Raw genomic sequence first — 18,415 nt, 5'->3', positions numbered from 1 at the left:
TCTGCCTTGTCCAAACAAGAGTATTGATTATACACAGCTCAGCACCAATTAAAACAAAAATACCTGAGTTAGCACAAGTAGCAAGGCTGGCATAAGATATTGATGTTTTTTCCTGCTCCCTTCCCTAGAAACCCCTAGAGGCCCATCTCTGGAGAGCAGGCACTTGTTTAGGAAGCCGATGGTCAGGGGTGACAAAATCAGTCCACAGTTCTGTCTGTGGTGGTGGTTGGCATTCAGCATGAGGATACATTTGGCATTCACACCACTGGTTAGGGAGAGGGCAAAGCACCCAAAGATATTTCAAGGAACCTCCTCATATTAATGTGACTGGTGGATTTAATCCCAACAGTGGATTAAATCACTTAAACTCATCTAATTTAACAAGTTTACATCGGTTACTCATCGCTTAAGTCTTTCTCCCACCATTGCAGCCACAGCTGTGAGCCAAAAGGTGTCATTCCCATACAGGAACTCTATCTGCAGAACATCCAGACTCTTGAAAGTTGCAAGCACTGGCCAAGCTGAAAGACCTTGCATATGATGAACACTCATGTTTCTTGACCAAGAGTTTTGAACAACTCTGAATAAAGACCAAAGTAATGCCTCAGCCTCTGAGTACAGAGAGGTTTTACCCTTTACTCTTTGTGCAGGCTTCTGGAAGTCACCCACCACTGCTGTACACTCTTGAACTCTTTGCTGAATGTATGTTTTTACAAATCTCCTGGTGCAGCTGAGGATGTGGTAGCACCTGCCACATTGTTCAGAAACACATCTCTTAACTGACTGGAAGGCCAGGGACTTCCTCAGTCCCAGGGACTTCCTAGTTTTAAGGCTGAGGACAAGTAGTGAAATCACTGAGCATAACTAGGCTGGGGTATGTGTAAGTTCACCTTTGTGTGTATGAATATAAATGAGCAGCATGATACTTAACCCACTCATGGTATTTTGTAGTGCCAGTGCTGGACCAAATATTTCTGCCAAGGATCGCCAGACATGCTGTTGCAGAAGAGGGACCCCAAGCCCCTGCACAAAGGGTTCTGCAGCAAGCACACCATAAACAACAGAGACTGGACAGAAGTATAAACATGTCCTATAAATCTACCCCCAGTTACAAGGTGAGGATGGGTTTCAGGGCTTTGTTAACATCATTATGTTATCATGTTAGTATGCCAAGAGCCTTCCTTGCCTGTTCTCCAACTTCCTATTCTTTCCCATTTCTACTGCAGTAAACCAAAATCTTGGCTGCTTGTGGCTATTAAAGGCCCCTCCCATGTGTGCTGGACCCCTACAGTTAATTTTTGAAGGAAGAAAGTTGAAAAGGCATCTGTATTTTAAGACCTGTTCCATGCAAAGCCCTTGTAAATGCATTTTGAAGCACATGAGCAGCTCTCTGCTGATATTAGTGCTGTGGCATAAGCCCTGTGTGCCCACCCTCAGCCACATTTACTGGTTATATTACAGTAGCTTCTTCCAGGATAAGGTTTCCTACATGCAAACATAGAGAGATCTGCCTCTGACTTCAGGTCAGCCTCCTTAAACAACTTTAAAATTTGTCCCCCCTTCATCAGTGATGACCACAGTTACATACAACACTGGCAGATGAGCCAAGAACAGATGTAAGATCTTCAAAATCTTTAGCCTGGTTATGCTTCACCTCTGGACTTGCTTTTTTCAGTTGCTTTCCTCCCACCCTAGGCCTGCCTTCCAGCTTTGAAGGGCAACAGTCTCACCTAGAATTTGTACAAGAGCTGTTGTGCGTAAACACCAGAGGACTTCAGTTTCCTTTGTTTTACTAGGTTCTGCTGTTGTTACAACAACAAAAAACCAATATTGGTTCCTTTTTTTTAAAAAAAAAACAAACAAACCCGTTTTGTTTTTAAAATATCATGCCAGTGCCAGCAAAGAGCACATGCTTACAGGAGTCGTAAAACCAGCTCAATTTCAAATCAGCTTTAGCCATGGAAGCAGCCCTATGGCTGTATGTAAAGTCATCTGAAGGCCAGTGCTGCTGGAAGCACAGGAATGCCATTGCCTTCCCTGCTTGTCCAGCCTTGCTCTGATACCCTGCCTGGCCAAGCAGCCCATCATATCCCACCAGTGGATCTTACACCAACTTAAAATCACTGTAACAGAATGACACTTGATTTGCCACCTTATTTTTTTCCTCAAGAAATTAAGTTAAATTGAAAGCTGCTTGTAAGGGGTTCAGTTCCAAGGTCAAGGAAGGTGAGGTAATCATGATTTCTGTAAAAACTCATATCCATCATACTCGGAAAGTAGTGGTGCATATGGTAGCCATGCCCTTTGCTCTGGCAGAATTAAGGCAGAACACTCATTCATCACTGGCTGAGAGCAGTTTCATGCTGGAAAATATCCAGCAGAGTCATGAGTCAGCCAGACCACTAGAGTGTCACTTAGCCAGCAAAGAAGTTAAAAAAGGGCAGATTTGAAAAACGAGGAACGTTTTGAATGTCACAGGTTTGAGATCATCCAAAGTCTTCCAGTAAAGACCACGAATAAAATCACTTGACTCATATTTTGAGATTGGCAATGCTATGGCTGAGCTTGACCTCAGCAGTCTCTTCAAAGTTGAGAGAGAAGTAGACATCAGTAAAGTATGATTTACCTGCCTAATGTTAGAGGCGTTTGAGGTGACCTGTGCACAGAAATGCCCACTTCCCTCCACTGACCATAGCTCAGCTGTTGATACTTACATTACGTGTATCTTGAGGTCAATGAATAAATCACACCAGAGATGTATTTCTAAGGGAGGACATCAGCTACTAAGTCATGTCAGTTCCGTGCAGGTGTTGCTTGGTGACATGCTGTGGCCCATGTTAAAAATATCGGTACCATACCCTTCTTTTGAAATACAGGAAAACAATGTATATTTTTAAATGTGTAGTGACTATATAATTTTTCAAATTGATTTTGATAGTAATGGTAATTGCTTTGCATGTCTTCCATGAACCTACATGCCACAGGTTCCTACTGAGTCAAGGTTGCACACAAGAAGAGGTGCCTGTGTTTGTCTCAGTTGGGTACAAATGTGCAATGGCTCAAGCTCTTTGTGTGATCAGCAGATAGAAATATAAGCAGACAGAAATACAAGGAGCTGAGAGATACCTTACATGTACCCAAGTAAAAAAGTATGTAAAGCGACAGAGGGAAACAGATTGAAACAGCATTCAGTGCCACATAATAAAAAAGAGACATTTATTTAAAACAATCTGCAAGAGAAAAAGAGACAGCATTTGGTGAATGAAGTGTTCCTTACAAGCTATCATACACATCCATATTTAAAATCAGAAAGCAAATCATAAAAATAAGCGAGCTCATGTTATTAAGAGCTGCATGCACAGGGTGGAAAACTACAGCTAGTTGAAACTGCCTTCAAACCTCAGTCTCCACAGTGTCATTGCGGTATGATGAATGGCAGTACACCAAACAAAGTGAAGCTGAAGCAGGTGTCAGAACAAGCTCCTCTGGGTGGAAACAGCTAGGGCAGCAGGGTGATCAGCAAATCCATGCTGAAGGCAAGTCATGATGCTACTGTCAAGTAGACAAAGCTGGTTGCCCTTGAGGAGATGATGGCCAACCAGATGCCCTGGGTCACACCCAGCAGAGCAAGGCAGTCTGGCTGCTGCCCTCGGTGTCACAAGCAGGGTAGAGGTGTGAGGTCTCTTGGGAGGTGGAGTAGCACCATGAGAGGTGTGGAGGCCCTTCTCCCAGCTGGTACCTCTGGGAGGTAGATGCCCTGCTGGCCTTTGAGCTACGGATGAGACGCAAGGGGAAAGGGATGAAAAAAGAAGCAACATCAGGCTTCTGTTATGATGCCAATTTCTACCCATCTGTCTTCAAGCATAAGTGTATGAGGGAAAGTAATGCTTCTCTCCTGGGTGAATCAGGCCTGCAAGAGGGTGGAGGAGGATGTTTGCTGTGTAGTGTAAGAGGGCTGCAGTCTGTGCTGCCACTTTGCGCCACGCACCTCCCCTCACACCGTGTACGGCTGTCCCCAGCACTGCTCAGAGCCTAACCTGCCCCAGGCTGCTGTGGGTCTGCAGGGCACACAGCCACTTTTTCTCTAGTCAGCTTGTCCTTGTGTCCCTCCCTGCAGCAGCACCCCTCTGAGGCCCCCAGCCAGCTCCATCAAAGGCAGGAGGAGTTTTTGTCCCTGGACGACGCGGGATTGAGCTCAGGCCCTAAGCAACCTGTGTTATTGCAAATGCTTGGTGGATTTATTTATGCCTGTGGCACAAATAGTCCCTCCTTTCTGCAGGACACGTAACACCTCTGGAATTCAACGAGAGGAGAAGCAGGTACAGGCTCAGGCCCAGGCAGTCTCTGGCATAGCTGGCTGTTCGCATGCAGGTACACGTATGCGCAGCCACCCCTGAAAAGCTTCACTGAGGGTGGCACCCCTCCATCAACAGGGTTTGCCATTGTCCACACCTTCTAGCTACCAGCCCTGCCCACTGCAAAGCACCCCAGGTGCCTTTTTCCCTATGGTGTTGCTAAGGGCAAAAAAATAAAGGGGATTTGGAAAGCAAAGAGAATAGCAGAGAGAGTCAGTTTGCAAATGCTGTGTGTTATCAGCATATTAGGGAGCAAGCTTTTCATTCCAACTGGGGAAAAGAGACTTCTGCAGGAGGGTTGTTTTAGAGAAGCGGGAAGTCACTGTGCCCAAACTGGAGTCCACATAATGTTGTGTGTCTGTGTCTTCACTGTTGTATTTCACATATCTTGAACGCATACCCACATGGGAAACAGTTCATCAAAAATAAAGCAGCAAGAGGAAAAACAGACACCAAAAGCACAAGTGGCCCAAGAGAAGAATCGGGGATGGGGATATACAGTTGCTCTGCAAAGAAATAAATACCTTTTAAACAGAGGGAACACATGAAGGCTGTATTGTCTGAGTGTGTAAACGCCGACTTGGAGGACGCCTGCCCTGCTGCAGAACTAGTGTAAAGCCATGACCCTTGTCTTTGCCACAGCTCAGGGCTTGCAGAGCTCCTATGCCAGGAACATACACCAGCCACAGGGGTGAAAGGCTCTACATGTTTCAGGGAGGAGAAACAAACCGCCTCGGGAGTTGACATGCTGAGTGGCTGCCCTCAGAACAGCCAGAACCAGCATCTGTTTTCCTTGCATTCCCCCTGCTTAGTGTATCTGATCCTGCTGAGTCTCTGCTCTGGGTCAGTTCAGCACCTAGCATGGGAAGAACCACAGCCCTTGCTCCAAAGAGGAATCTCCAACACAAGCATTCATAATGCAGTGTGTTGATACCTATAGTTAACCAAGTCTGCAAACCTACAGTGGTATTTTCTTTAAACAAAGCAATTTTAACTATTAGGACGAAGGAAGCCTTAGCAGATTGTCCATGTGGCCCTGCTCAAGAAAAGGCAGATTTTTCCAGTCACCTCTCCATCCAGGTTAGTCTATAACCCAGGGAGAGGAAAGCAAAGCAGAAGCACAGGCAATAGGAGGAGAAGCAAAGTGCTGCAAGCCCTGCCAGGAGTTCTAGTGCTGATCTGTGCAAACCTGGGACTCAGTCCTGCTGCTGGGGCAGCCAGCAGGAGCACTGCCTCCAACTCACCGTGGGACCACTGAGAAAGCTGAGCCTCTTGGCAAACCACCTCATACTCTAGATGAAAATAGCACTGTTTTTGCCAAAACATACAGACAGGGCTTGGATTCAACAATGCTGCATCAGCAGCTCATAATCAAGTCAACACGGGGCTGATTGTTTATTGAAAAGAAAGAGGAGGGGGAAATCTTGATTTGACCGGATTCAATAAAAAGCAAATAAGCCAGAGGATAGAGGCTGGGGTTTTTGTGGGGTTTTTTTGCACATAACAGGAAATCTTTTCAGTGGACTTGTGACAACTCAGGCCTTGACCTGCTGTCTCCTGCAAATTCAGCTGGGGTGGTGGGGTGGGGTGTGAACCCAGGGAAGGACTGGCTCAAAGTCTGAGCAGGATGCGAGGGAGGAGCAGAGCGCTTATTTGTGCAGTGCAAGGCGTGCATGTGAGCTGTCAGCAGAGAAATGGGGAGAAAGAAAATATGGAGGGAGGGGAAGAGGAATGCTATAAAATGTAATATGTAAACTGCCAATCATGTCCATGATGGTTTGTGCTTGGGATAAATGGCTTTCATCTTTACTCTTTGTTCTATTCACATTTCTTCCCTCTTCGGCTCAAGCAAAGCCAGTTCCCCCGGGGCTGAATATATTGGCTGTCCAGCCTTCTCTGTTTACTGTCGTGGGTTCCTGGCTCAAGCCGAAACAATGGTTTTTTATTTGCTTGTTTTCTTTTGGTTTGGTCCTTGTGATGTTGGACTGCTGCCTTCCAGACTGCCTGAGATATTGCTTGTCCTTTCATTCCTGTGCCCACACCAGACATCCCTGCAGCACAGCATGGGTCCCTTCTCGGCTGAAGGGCAGTCACTAGCAAAAGCGGCACAGGGACTTACTTTCCAGAGCAGCTAAGCTCTCAGCCTCTTTGGTCCTCAGTGAACTCCTGAAAATTGCATGGGCAGGGGGATCTGAAGATGACACAGGAGAAGGGTTGCAGGAAGATGCTGTCCTCAAGCTTTTCCAGCCACAGGAATACCCTGCAGTAGATGAACCCTCCTAGCCAAGAGCGGTACCTATGCTGATAAGTAGTAGAAAGAGTGATCTGGAAATCATCATAGAAGTGTGGAAGAGGGGAGCTAGTTGCATGCAGAGTATGGCCCAAATCCAGTGCAGGCAAGCTGGGCTTCACAGCAGAACTGAGGGCATTTGCTCCTTTCCCCACAGCAAGTCTGGGTCAGTCTGGGGCAACTGCTTCCTCTGCAGTTCCCATCATGGTCCTGGGTTTTTCTGTGTTTTCTACAGCTGTCTGCTCCTAGAATAAATACTAGGTTGTTCCAGAGCAAGGAGAAAGCAGCCTTCAAACCAAGCTCTGCATGCCCTGACAGAGCCCTTGGGGTGGCTGTATTTTATCTCACTGTTGTGTCACTTCCAGCACGGAGCTCCATGACACCAAGCCAAAGGTGGCCAAGGGCTTTCCATTTATCATGGGGGAATGTATTCTTCACCTTCTCAAAGAAACCCTGGGGCTTCTCTTCTGCTCCCACTGCACACCTCTAGTAATCAGCTGCATCCCTCATACTGCCTGTGGGCTGCACCTCCAAGTGCCTCCTGCATGATGTCACCCTTTGCAGGTTTATCTGCAAACCGAGATGGACACCGCCTGCCACTAGCACAATAGAGGCTGGCTCTCTCCAAACAGCAGCATATTGTGTAAGAAATCTGCCAGCCTTGTTGAAGAATGGGGCTGTACTGGAGCTGTCATTATTTCTCACTCCACAAGCACAATGAGAGGTGACTGGTGGTGATTCACTGACTGGTGCATTTCTGCAGTGGTGGGTTTCAGCTCCTGTTCTCCCATCCTCCCAGAGGAAAGGGGATCGATTGCACCAGACTCTGGCTAGGAAGGCTACATTGTCCTCTAGGGAAGGAGTACCTTGCATGGGGAGATTCTAAGTCACTTTTCAGCCCACAGATGTCCGCATGAAGACAGAGGAAGGAGCAGGAGTCTGTAAAGGACTTGCCTTCAGCAGGCAGGGCTGCCTTGGAGTCCTCCCCAGCCACCCCTAGACCACAACACCATGTTGATACAAATCAAGCCAGTGGGTGTTTCCAAACCCAGGATCCAGGTGGATCAAAGATTATTCCTATCACTGCCATGGCAGTTTAAATTAAGGCATGCAGGAGAGGGCTAAGACAACTTATTTGCTAAGCTAGGACCTACCTGACAGGTACCACTGGTCTGTGGTGTCCGGGTCATTGTCAAACATGCCCTAGGTTCTTAGTAGCAGTGGAGTGACATGGCCTACTTTATCATCAGTGCCCACAGATGTGTCTCAGCACCCTCGTTCTGAGGCATTAGTGGATTTTCCTAGGGGATGGATATCCAGAAACCTGAGCACTGGCCCTAGGGAAGTAGTGAACCCTTCCCAAAGAGGCAATATCCAATGCAATTTTCAGGCTTGATGAACCCTAAAGTTGGAGTTTTTTGTAATTTTCTGCCACTCTTCCAAATTCCAGCTAAAGCCCACAGGCTACAAAGGAGATGAAACTTCGGGACTTCTGCTTTATTTTCTCCAAGTCTGTCTGACAGCTCAGTCACTGCTGCGTTTATTGTCTTCTGCAGCAAGAAACACGCCTGCCTCTGGTAGAATAACTCCAAACCCAGTGATGCAGGCTGGCAGCACAAAGAAATAAAATAGAAGAGTACTTTGCATCTATAAAAGTGTGTCAGATAGTTGAAGGTGTATACTTACCTAAAGAGCCAACATTTGGAAGAGTTAGTCATCCGAAGGCCAAGTTAAACAGGACATAATCAAAGCTGCTGTGTCTGTCCAGGGACAGGCTGGGTTTATGAATGGCACTGGAGGTGAGGCCTCGCTGAGTCACCAGCTTGTCTTGTTTAACTTGGCCACATCTATGGATAACCCCTTGTAACTTGGCTCTCTTCAGCAATTTCACACCTTTAAACAACTGCTTTTCTTTCACTAACTTGTCCCCTTCACTTCAGATTAAAAGATTTTGGTCTGCTACATTTTCTTTTCTTTCAATTTCAGGCAAACCAATAAAGTGACAAGACTTTAACCACCTGCTTTCTTACCTAGTGATGATTAAAACTAGTGAAGCAGCCTGGCACGATACAAGTAGGAAAAATGTTTGCATTAAGAGCAGACACTTCATCCACTATTGTGCCTTTGGCTTGTAGCACACATACCAGAACTTGCAGACATCTGGAAACAAGCACTTTCCCAAATCAATAGCCAATAGGCCTGAACACACCACAGACACGTGTATACCATCTGTTTTCATCTGCACCACTTGTGAGTAAGCAAAATCTCACAGATTCCTTAGAATGACAAAGCACACCACTGACCTCCTTCACGTCTCCCTTTTAATGTAGAGATAGCATGTGCAGTAGGACACTATCACCACAGTCCTGGCAAGGCTGAGGGCCTCTCATCTGATCTCAGGGCATATTTTTAAAGCTTTTCTCAAGAATGTTTTTTCTTGACGTTCCAATTACCTCACCACAGTACGTGTCCTTAGGCTGTGATGACAGCCTAAGTGCACACTTTGGTTTCCCAGCTGCCGGACCAGGGGCACACCAGGTCTTTAACACACTATTAGCTCCTGTCCCTGCTCTCCTACCAAATTGTTAAGGTACAGCACATCTCCAGTGTGGATCCAAGCACCTGATCACCCATAACCATCCTCCAGCATACCAATTCTGCAAGGTGGACACAGCTGCCAAGATAGTGGGAGCATTCAGGCACCCATATCCACATCCCGCTCCAACACTGCAAACTCAATGAGGAGGAGGAAGGGGCAATCTCCCCTTTGTGAGCAACTAAGTGTTGTTGTGGTCACGCAGCTGTGCCATCATGGCTGTGTTATCCTGGCTGGCTGGGTATAATTTGGTCTCTGCTGGGAAATTTACCATGTTTCTAAGCTTCTAAGGCAGAATGGCCAGGGAGCAGCCATGTAAGGGACAAAAAGCCTTGGCATTTCAAATAGGCAGCCTCCAGATTTCATTAGGCAATTGGTTTCTGTGCTTTGCAACTTTTAAAGGATAAAAATACTTTTCATTAGCAATGTAATATCAACCTTTTGTTAGTAAGTTTCCACTTTAATCATATAGCAGGTACGTTGCTGCATTTGGAACTGTTTGGGGATCTCTCTATATACAGCACACTGAAGTAATAGTCAAGTCTGAGGAATTTTATCTGTAGAAGGTCTTTTCCTCAGCAGTGCTGTTCTGGATTTGAAAACTGGCCTAATCAATATCAAACTTCTGTTGGACGTATAAAGGGCAGAGCTATGACCTTGGGTCATTTCTGAGTGACCAGACCTGCAGCAGCACACAGAAAGCACACTCCTTACATCTGCTGGTCCTGGTTGGACAGCCACAGCAGGAGCAGCCAGGTTGGCCAGACCACTCACCACAAGATGAAACACATTGGTTAGTTAACAGTTTCACATTTTACCCACCTCCCAGTCCAGATGTTTAAGGCTCTGGACACGTGGAGCACCTTCCCTGTGGGATGCTTCTGCTGTGTGGTTTGGTTATAAACTTTAAAAGCATTTGGATGAAAGATGTTCCATGAAAATGAACAGGAGTGGCAAAGAATATTTATTTGCTTGGTAGCCTTTCAGAATCTCTAAGTGAGGACCAAGATCCTGCTGTGCTAGGTGATGCGCGTGAACAGCAAGACAGCAATTTCCATTTTGCCCTTTCACAGGAATGAGAATTACCGCAGTCCTTCCACAGTAATTTCCCTGGCATGTTTGAAATGCAGATGTACTCACTTCTCTTCTTGTTTAGCTTGGGAAATGTTGTTTGTGTCTCTATCCCAATGACAAGTTTATCTGTTAATGTCTTTACTTAGTAGTCAAAGAAAGAAAAAAACCCAATTATTCTTTCTACCTATTTGTCTGACTGCACTAAGATAAAAGGTCTCACGAGTTAAAGAAGCATTTTAAAAAATAAAGGATATTAAGGAAAGATTGAACTCCCTACAGAAAAAAGTTCATTACAATGGTCAACTGAGATTAGTAAAACAAAATAAGTGCATGTAACATTTCTTTTGCATATTGTAAGAAAGGCAGCCTGTTATTTATGATGTATGTACTTTGATCTTAATGATCCCCTTTTTCATCTATAGAGCCCCTGGGTTTTTTTATTGGTTTGTACACTTAGCAGCCAAAAAATACCTCTTCAGACATGATTTGAAGAGAAAAAAAGGGTGGAATGGCCTTTTTGTATAGACTGATGGATGTCTTTGGCATTTCAAACTGAAGAGTAAACACTATAAATCATGTCAGCAACACAGCCAGGATACAAACCCCTAATGCACTGAAGCCCTAGGCCCAGATATTAACCACCCATTGAGAGTGCTCCTCAGAGCTTATTTTGCTGTAAAGGACACTGGGTGTGAAGAAGTAATGGATGGTGGGCCTGGCCACCTTGCTGTTGTATCCCAAGAGTTCTTGCAGTCGAAGGCAAAGCTCACCATTTTCTGCCTGTCTGTCTCTCTGCCTGTAAGCGTTGAACCCATAGGGTCACTTGAGCCTAGCTTGACCCATGCCTCAGAGAGCTTAAGAAGTTCATGTGGGTTTTGCGGAAACAAATAGCTGGATGGAAAGGACACAAAGTGCTGCTCAGGTAGCAGGTAAGGCTGCAGCTTGCGGTGGACACCCATTTACTGCTTGGTACTTGAAGCTGAAAGATTCAGAGGGTCACCCCTTACCCTCAAGAAGGGGAATTTAGATGGAAACAGTAGAACCTGTTAGATTACTGGGGTTTTTTTTAAGTGCCTGTGATATGGAAGGTGCAGAGGGACAACATGTGTTCTTGCAGCACAAGTAGTATTACTACACCAAAGTAGTCTCATATTCTCATTATTATAAACTATTCCTGTCAGGTGCAGTGACCAGCACCTATGTGTAGGCACTACTTTGCACAGTGGTCTCTAAGTTCCTACAGCGACTTTGTTGAAGCTGCTGTTCTGTTGCATCAAGCTATGCATTCCTCAGGAGATACCAGAAGGTTCCATAAACATCCTCTAGTCCCACCCCAGACACACATACACTCACACTCAGAGCATATGGACCATCCCAGCAGGATTTGCAATCCACATATTGCATTTCCTGTTGTTAAATTCTAGAACCAATATTTAAAAAGCACTGAATGTATTAATGAAATGGAGGCCTGAGTTTTCAAGAATCACAGAATCACTAGGTTGGAAAAGACCCACAGGATCATTGAGTCCAACCATTCCTATCAAAGAAGACACTAGAGCTATCATGACCCTGACTATAATTGCATTAATAGCAGTTGGACTGTTTAACCTGCTGTAATTCACTAATTGCAAACCTTGTTTCCTCTATAAAAAATTTGGGGGGATTTTAAGACTTCCTGAAGGGCTGTCAGTTCAGCTCAACATCTGCTTTTCTTCTCTTAATTCTGAAAAAGCATGTTGGCTTTTTAAATATCTCAGCTGAGGGAACAGGGTGTTCACTCAGTGAGGGGGGAACACGGGCTGCCTTGAGTCTGTCTGAATCCTGGGAAGGGGCAGAAGGGGCAGAATAAGCTATATGTGCTCTCTCCTTTTGTCTTCTCTTTCCTTCTTTTTTCTCACTTGTTTGGTTCCTTGTGAAGCTGTTCAGCTCTTACAGCCTGGCTGGGACTACATCTGTATGTGCATAAAAATATTAATTCATATACATATATATAAAAATACACACACACACACACACTTGTATACATGTGCTTGTGTGTGTGCATGTGTGTACATGTGCATGTGCCTCTTTTTATCGTGGCCCTGCTGCCATGGTAGAAACAGAGGCTCAAATTCCTCCTCATCTTGAAGTGATAAAAGCTCACTGAAAGTCATGGAAATGGCACCAGAAATTTTTGCCTGCATTTTAAAACACGTTTTTATGTTCACAGAGTTGTATCTTGCTACCACTGTCACAACAGTGGATACCTTTCCCTCCTTATGCCTTTCCACCAACCACCTGAAATCAGAGAAACACAGAATGGTTTAGGTTGGAAAAGACCCTTAAGGTCATGAAGTTCAACCATATAATGATGTGAATCAAATGTGAATAAAATGAGATGAACTCCCTCTCAGCTTGGCCCATATCAACCACCTCCCCTTGAGACCTTGTACCAGGAACTGCCTTTTTTAGGGTCCCCAGACATGCATTACTGAGGCAATTGCTTTCAGAAGTATTATCCTTTAATGCAGCAATGTAGATAAGTGGGAATAGTGGTGTGATACAGATCTTACATATTGAAGACAGGTCTAGTCTCCAGATTCTTTAATGCATCTAAGCATTATTTACTCCGACAAGACACAGCCTGCCAAGATAAGATATTTTCCATGAGGTGAGATATGCATTTCCTCTAGAGGATTTTGCACCTCCATGGAGCTATATGCTCCAAACACCACTACAACAGATCCATTTCTGAGATTTTAAAGCATTTGGGTAGCATTATTTTTCCTGTATCTTGACTTTCTAAGCTCTGACTGGGACTAGAAACACAAGTGTTGAAATACATCAAGAAAAGGATGTCTCTACATTTAAATGCAATCATAGAATCATAGAATGGTTTGGATTGGAAAGGACCTTAAAGATCATCTAGTTCCACCCCCCCGACATGGGCAGGGACATGTATCACTAGATCAGGCTGCTCAAGGCCCCATCCAACCTGGCCTTGAACACCTCCAGGGATGGGGCATCCACAGCTCCCCTGGGCAACCTGTTCCAGTGCTTCATCACTCTCATAGTGAAGAAATTCTTCCTTATGCCCAGTCTAAATCTGCCCCTCTCCAGTTTACAGCCATTGCCCCTAGTCCTATCACTACAAGTCTCTGTAAATTGTCCCTCCCCAACTTTCCTGTAGCCCCCTTCAGGTACTGGAAGGTCTCCTCGGAGCCTTCTCTTCTCCAGGCTGAACAACCCCTACTCTCTCAGCCTGTCCTCGTATGGGAGGTGCTCCAGCCCTCTGATCATCCTTGCAGCCCTCCTCTGGACCCGTTCCAGCAGCTCCATATCCTTCTTATGTTGAGGATTCCAGAACTGGACATAATACTCCAGGTGAGGTCTCACAAGAGAGGAATAAGAGGGGCAGAATCACCTCCCTTGCCCTGCTGGCCACACTTCTTTTGATGCAGCCCAGGATATGGCTGGCCTTCTGGGCTGTGAACTCATGTTGCTGGCTCATGTTGAGCTTTTCATCGACCAGATCCCCCAAGTCCTGTATTGAGAGTGCAGGGCAGCTCTCAATCACATCATTCCTCAGTGTGTACTGAAATCAGGGATTTCCCCAATCCAGGTGCAGGACCTTGTAGTTGGCCTTGTTGAACCTCATGAGGTTCTCAGAGGCCCACTTGTCCAGCCTCTCCAGGGCCCTCTGGATGACATCCCATCCTTCTGGTGTGGCAATAGCACCACTCATCTTGGTGTCATCTGCAAACTTGCTGAGGGTGCACTCAGTCTCACTGTCTATATCCTTGATGAAGGTATTAAACAACACTGGTCCCAGTACGAATCCCTGAGGAACACCACTTGCCACAGATCTCCACCTGGACTTCGAGCCAGTGATGACTATTCTCTGAATATGACCATCCAACCAGTTTCTTATCCACCAAGCAGTCCACCCATCAAATCCATAAATCTCCAATTTAAAGAGAAGGATGTTGGGGGGGGACTGAGTCCTCTTCTGTTCCTCTTCTGATTGAAATATCTGTAGAAGCCCTTCTTGTTGGTCTTCATTTCCCTTGCCAAGTTCATCTCCAGCTGCACCTTGGCCTTCCTGACCTCATCCCTACACAACTGGGCGGTGTCCCAATACATGTCCCAGGTTCCCTGTCCCTGCTTGCACTACCTGTGCAGTTCCCTCTTGTTTTGACCAGCAGGTCTCGACTCAGCCACGTTGGTCTCTTCCCTGTCCTGCCTGATTTTCTACATACAGGGACTGGGCACTCTTGTGCCTCATGGAAAGCATTCTTAAATATTTGCCAGCTCTGTTCTGCTCCCTTGTCCCCAAGGACCATGTCCTACCGAGTAACTCCTTGAAGAGCCCTAAGTCTGCTTTTCTGAAATTCAGGGTCCTGACTATATTCCTCACCTGTCCCATATCCCTCTGGACCTTGAACTCCACTAGTGCATGATCACTGCAGCTCAGGCTGTCTCCAATCTTGACCTCACTGATGAGCTCACTTGTATAGGTGACCATCAGGTCCAGTATTGCATCCCCTGGGTAGGGATCTCTATCAGCTGGACTAAGAAGTTATCCTCAATGCACTCCAGGAGTCTCCTGGATTGCCTACAGCTTGCTGTGCTACTTTTCCAGCATACGTCAGGGTGGCTGAAGTCCCTGAGTAGGATGAGAGCTTGTGTGTGTGAAGCCTCCTGTAGCTGGAGGAAGAGGGCTTAATCAGTTGGCTCTCCCTGATCAGCTGGCCTGTAGTACACACCAACCACAAGGTTCCCGTTGGCTCCTCAGTCTTTTATTCTGACCCACAAGCTTTCAACCTGTTCGTGGCTATTCTGCAATGACAGCTCTTCACATTCTATCCCTCTCTTGACATAGAGGGAAACGCCTCCACCCCTCCTTCCCCGTCTGTCTCTTCTGAACAGCCTGTAGCCATTGATAGCCACACTCCAGTCATGGGATTTGTCCCACCAAGTTTCTGTGACAGCAACTAGATCATAGTTTTCCAGTAGCACAGTAGCTTCCAGCTCCTCCTGCATGTTAGCCAAGCTTCATGCGTTTGTATAGAGGAACTTCAGCTGGGCTGCTGGTCGCTTTGCCTCATAGTCCAAATTTCCAGACCAAAGAGAAACAGGGATTCCTGCTAATTTAATATCCATAGGAAATCAGAATCAGTTTTGAGAGAAAAAAATAACAATAAAATATTAAGAAGTAGACAATAGGTCTCAGTGAGAACTCAGCATCCGCTTATTTTCTGAAGCTTTCTGTACCAGCTTTACAAAATGGCAGCTTGTCCCACAGCCAAGCCAGTCACCTTGAAAATTTCTAGGTTCAGTGCATAAGAGCTGAACAGTTACTTTCGCTGTCAGCTCTCATAAACAACCGATGGCTTTCAGAAGGTCTCCTACCAACAGGCCAGATCCTCATATGACTAAAATTAAATTCTGGATAATGAAATCTAGCCAGTTTACAACATCTGAGGGACTTGCTTGCAGCACTTATGCCAATTACTGCATAAATGTGCCTTCAATTAAGTAGCAAGTTTTGTTAAAAATATAACTGCAGAGATACAAATAAATGGACAATACATTAGAACTCATTTAATATTTTCCTTCAGTAAATACTATTAGATGAAGCTATGCTGCATTTGGTGAGGTTGTTGTCTTTGTACAAGACCTTGCAATGTTGCATCAGTAACACAAAAAGTTCCTTTGTAATTATGGATTCAAACAGTTTGATTAAAAGCGAATTAATTGCTTCACCCAAAACATGTGAGCTGCACATGGGTCTCACCAGCTCTTGTGAGAGCACTACTGCTCAGCAGCCAGCCTCCACTCGACCCGCACTGGAAAACCAGTGCTGCTTGCTAAATTATCTCCTCCCTTTTCTCCAGCTACAGAGGCTAAAAAATTATCCCTTTGATTTTCTAAGGCTTCTGATTTTTTTCCCAACAGCATTTTTTTTTTTTGTGGTTGAGAGAGAATGAGAAAAAGGGGGAATAGAGAATAAAAAGAGGGAGGAATGCAGACATCTATTAGTGCAAACATTTCCTTGCTAAGATTTTTTTTTTTTAAATCTCCTTAGCTCCTCCAAATAGCAATCCATCTCTACTCCAGTCACCGAGACTGACTGAGTTTCACTCAGCCAGGGTTTCAGAAAAACACAACAGGGTTCATGGAGAGCTGTCTCTTCCTAAGCTCAGTATGAGAGGCACCAGCACTCCAGCACTCACAGAGCCAGCCAGGCTGTCCCAGGCCACCGGGTGCCACCTGCTAGGCAGCAGCTCTCCATCACCCTGCAGCCATTCCACTGTGTGGTCTAAGGACACACGTGCAAGGTTTCAATTTATGTATTTCTGGCCTGGAGGCAGAAAGTGCTGCCTAGCAATCCACTCCAACCACCAGAAAGAGATTGAATTTACAAAAAAAAAAAAAAAAGGAAGAAAAACAGACATTACATCTCTGCTTACTTGCAATCTGATCCCATACTGTGCAGCCCTTGAATTAAGCACCTCTCTGAGAGGCAACTGTCCTATTAGCATAACGTATAGCAGCAAAACATGGGGATCTTCCCAGGGAATGCTGTATTGTGTGCATGCTTCATTTTTAATATTCATGGCCAGCTCTGTTTAGAACATCCTTTTGACAGAGGAGAGGCGACGAGATAAGCCGTTGGGATAGTGGTTGTCCTGGAAACAGCAAGATCCACTTATTTTTAGCACCGAAGTCATCCAGTTAAACAAACTACATTAAAGGAACATTGTGACTATGACACAAAAATAAAAAGACACATAGCATATTTATAGTCATTGGGATGGTGTGACACTTTGTCTTCACTTGGACTCAATGATCTTAAAGGTCCTTTCCAACCGAAATAATTCTATGATTTGGCTACTGGTTTCAGCTGCCAGCAGTCTGACCCCTGTGCTGGCAGAGCAAAGCATGACCTTTCCTTCTGGGTGATGGCAGAAGCCCAGGAACAGCCCAAGCCGGGTGCCAGGGAAACCACAGCGTGAGCCTCCTCTCTGCCAGGCTGCAGTCTCTACTCTTGGCAAGTTAGGAGGATACTGCTCAAAATTGCAGCACAAACCAAACAAAGGTATACTTTTTCAGAAAGGTATGCTACCAGGAATGTATAGATCAGAAGGAGATAAGTCGTGAAATATGGGCAAATCGGGGCAGAAATAGGGAGGTTTATCTCTTCAACGTTGCCTCCTGGTGCTGATGGTCTCCGATTCCTGGTGTGCACCACCCCACTGACCCCAGAAGTCTGGGAGCTCCACCCAGAGGGTTGTCCTCGAGCCCAAAAGCTAAACCACAGGCACAAGTATCACACCAAAAAATAAGTGTCTCCATCACATGGTTTCTTCCTCACCTTTGCTGGGGCAGGCCTGGCCTACAACAAGCAGCACCCTGCTGCTGATAGTTTCATCCTTATCCTTCAGGATACACAGCAAAGCTGCAGGTGTATGAAACCAGAAAAGGAATGAAAGTGAACAGCAGCTTTTCCAAAGATAATTGGAAAAAATCTTTGGGACAGAGTAAAGCTTCAGTGACACTTTAAAAGTGGATTTTGCTTTTTCTAAGCCAGTTTGCGTCTTCTTATTTCCTCAACTGCATGGGAAGAAGGCCTGATGTGAAAAGAGACCCCCTAGCTTCAGCAGAAGCTCTGTGATTTTTACTACCTTGGAGATAGACCTGTCAGAGTTTGCAAAACACTGCACTCAGTAAGACACTGATGTTTGAGTATTAAAGCACATCTTTGACACACTGTGACACACCACTTCCAAAGTGTCAGGGGCTGCTCTACTCTCTCCAAAACACACGCTAATTGGTTTTGGTGAGATCTAGCAGAGCCCAGTGAGTATAACAGAGACATAAGAGCAAACAGGCACAGCAACCTCCATAGCTATCAGGTGATGGTGGCCCATACATACCCATCAAATCAAGTGTTGTCTGAAACTTTGTCTCCCTGAAAGGGAAAGAAAAGAAGAATGAGAAAAGAGGAGTAAAAAATAGAAAGGCTCAAAAGGAGGGGGAAAAAGTAGAGGAAATTTGGCTGCACCTTGGGACAAGTTTCTCTTTGGCATAGAGAAAAGGGTAGCTTTTAGCTGAAGG

Source organism: Phaenicophaeus curvirostris, chromosome 2, assembly GCF_032191515.1.
Source record: "Phaenicophaeus curvirostris isolate KB17595 chromosome 2, BPBGC_Pcur_1.0, whole genome shotgun sequence".
In the NCBI taxonomy this organism is placed as follows: Eukaryota; Metazoa; Chordata; class Aves; order Cuculiformes; family Cuculidae; genus Phaenicophaeus; species Phaenicophaeus curvirostris.
This window is presented reverse-complemented; position numbering follows the sequence as displayed.